This window comes from Arachis duranensis, chromosome 10 (genome assembly GCF_000817695.3).
Source record: "Arachis duranensis cultivar V14167 chromosome 10, aradu.V14167.gnm2.J7QH, whole genome shotgun sequence".
NCBI classification, from domain to species: Eukaryota; Viridiplantae; Streptophyta; class Magnoliopsida; order Fabales; family Fabaceae; genus Arachis; species Arachis duranensis.
Window position 1 is genome coordinate 27,511,015 of NC_029781.3, and position 2,785 is coordinate 27,513,799.

The 2,785-nt window shown below is 33.8% G+C and overlaps 1 long non-coding RNA gene across 1 annotated transcript in view; it reads left to right on the plus strand.

Annotated features, from left to right (window-relative positions):
- LOC107469630 (uncharacterized) overlaps nt 1-2,525 on the plus strand; it is a 4,567-nt gene extending 2,042 nt beyond the window's left edge. The window contains exon 3 of the long non-coding RNA XR_002368358.2: nt 1,898-2,525. This is a non-coding gene — a long non-coding RNA (uncharacterized LOC107469630). The remainder of the gene's footprint in view (nt 1-1,897) is intronic.
- The last annotated feature ends 260 nt before the right edge of the window (nt 2,526-2,785 follow it).

A 2,785-nucleotide genomic window follows, 5' to 3' on the forward strand; every position in this document is an offset into this window, starting at 1 on the left:
TTCGTCAAATTCAATGGACTCCCATTTCTAAAAGCATACATTGACCTCCTTTAATATTTGGGTAACAAAACACTTGTTTTCACTCTTGTATTTTGTAAAATATTATACCAAAGACCAACTGTACTACTCTATTTGTATTTTTATCATTGATTTAATTAATTTATTTTATATTAGATCATAGGATAATATAATATAATGAAGTACACACTTGACCGTTTATTGTATTAAAGCATTAAAGCATTGAGTTTTGAACTTGAGATATAGAACATAGTTATTCTTTCAATGAGTTCAATCCTTCATTCAAATGTCTCCTTTTTATAGGATTCCAACTCCTCATTTTTCAAAATATATAATTCCCCTAACCCATTATTACTAGGGTGTGTGTGATTGAAAGGTTAATTTTTATGCCTAGGAATATCATTATTAGAAATATTATTTCTTGAAATAGTATTACCAAGTATATAGTATTTTTATGTTTGGTTTGTAAAAATAAAATTTATGAAATATTAATAATATGTCTAGGAATGTTTTAGTTTTTGTTTGGTTCATATTTAATATATTTGAAAATTGTAAATACTTTGTCTAAAATATTCTTATAATTTTTAATTAGAATATTAATGATTAAATTTAGTATCAAAATCCTTCCATGATTGACCATCGGCAGGATACTTTAGCTTTCCATCCTTTTTACACTTTTTCCTGATGCCAACTCATATTCTTAGCAGTCTTTAAGCACATGAATAGCCTTTGAAACTTGCAAATTAGGGGAAAGTGTCGTAATATCTTTGTAGAAATGTTGTGAGCTTTCTTTGAGGATATGTCACATTCAACTACCGCATGCTCAATCCAACGAGAAGTTCCACATTCATAGCAACATGTTTCATTCTCGTGCTCTTTCCAATATAGTATGCAATCACTTGGGCATGCATCAATCTTTTTATAATTAAGACCTAAATCTTTCACCATAGCCTTGGTTTTGCTGAAAGAAGAAGGGAGATTCAAGTTAGGAATAGCCTCTTTTAATAATTCCAGGAGAAAAGTGAACGAGACATTGCTCCATCCATGTAGACACTTCAACAAGTAGAGTCAGATAGTAAAAAATAACGTAGAAAATCCCTTGCAACCAGGATATAGTTCCTTGCTAGAGTCAGATAGTGAAAAATAACGTAGAAAATCCCTTGCAACTAGGATATAGTTCTTTGCTAGCTATGTCAACCAAATTGTAGAACTTCTTTACATCTTCGTTCATACCTTCTTTTTCTCCCTCAACATCTGCTACATTCCTAAACCTTTCGTTTAGCAAGACTTCAATGTCATCACATGAATAAATCTCATCGGTATCACCAGTATCGACATCCATACCAATTAAACTTTTTCCATGATTAACCCATCGTGTATAGCCCTTGACAAATCCAAAGCATATCAAATCGCTATAAATAGATTGTCTTTGACCCAAAAGGAAGTTGCAACATTTTGCACAAGAACATATAATTTTCTCTCCTTGAGAATTTTCAACAGAGTAAGCATAATCCAAGAATTTATTGACGCCATCCCTAAACTCTTGGCTATGTCTTGGTAAACTCATCCAGTTCTTGGATGAGTCATGAAAAACCCTAATTGTTCATAGTGATATTACTATTAAACTAAGAATTTAGGTAGCAAAAATAATGTAATTTATATGTTCGTGATGCACCACTATTTCGTGGTACATCTTGTGCTTAATTGAGTGGATTTTATCCACTATTCTCACACTTATTCATATAAATCACATGTTTTACATTTTTCTTCCTGATTTTGTGCTATGATTGAAAACATGTTTCTTTGGTCTTAATTTAGCTAATTTTAATCCTCTCTTATTACCATTCGATGCCATGATATGTGTGTTAAGTGTTTTCAGAGATTACAGGGCAAAAAATGGCTTAGATGATGGAAAGGAAGCATGCAAAAGTGGAAGGAATACAAGAAACTGAAGGAACTGTAAAGCTGTCAACCCTGACCTCTTTGCACTCAATCGGTCATAACTCGAGCTACAAAGGTCCAAATGAGGCGGTTTCAGTTGCGTTGGAAAGCTAACATCGGGGGCTTCAAAATGATATATAATTTTTCATAGTTGCTATGCAGCTAGGTGACGCGTTCGCGCACTTGAAGCGCACGCGCACCTGGCGCGTACGCGCGACATGCGCGACGTACTGCAACTGCAGAAATCGCTGGGGGCGATTTCTGGGCTGTTTTTTACCCAGTTTTCGACCTAGAAAACACAGATTAGAGGCTGCATAGTGGAGGATTGAAGGAACACTTCTCATTATTCACAATTTAGGTTTTAGATGTAGTTTCTAGATAGAGGCTTTCTCCTCTCTCTAGGTTTTAGGATTCCTAGTTCTACGTTTTGGATTGGATAATTGAAGAAAGTTACTACCTCCGTAGAGTTTTTATCATTCTAGTTTGTTTCCTATTCCTTTACTCTTTTATTTCCTATTTACTTTGTTTAGAGTTATATGGATATCTTCGATTTTGGAATTAATTAATGCAAAAATACTTTTCTATTTAATTTTCATTATTTGTTGATTATTTTCGATTGAGTTTTATTATCATGTCCTCTTCCTACTCCCTTTACATGTATGCAAAATTGGCATCCATGTCAATGGAGTAGGCTTTCAACTTGGCTTTGGAATTGATTAATATTTGGAGACCCTTGAGTTGAAAGAATCAAGAGTTAAATCGTAATTGGGAATTGTTGGCTGGCTCTCTAGTCATTAACGCTAATCCTTCCCAAGGGAGAGGATTA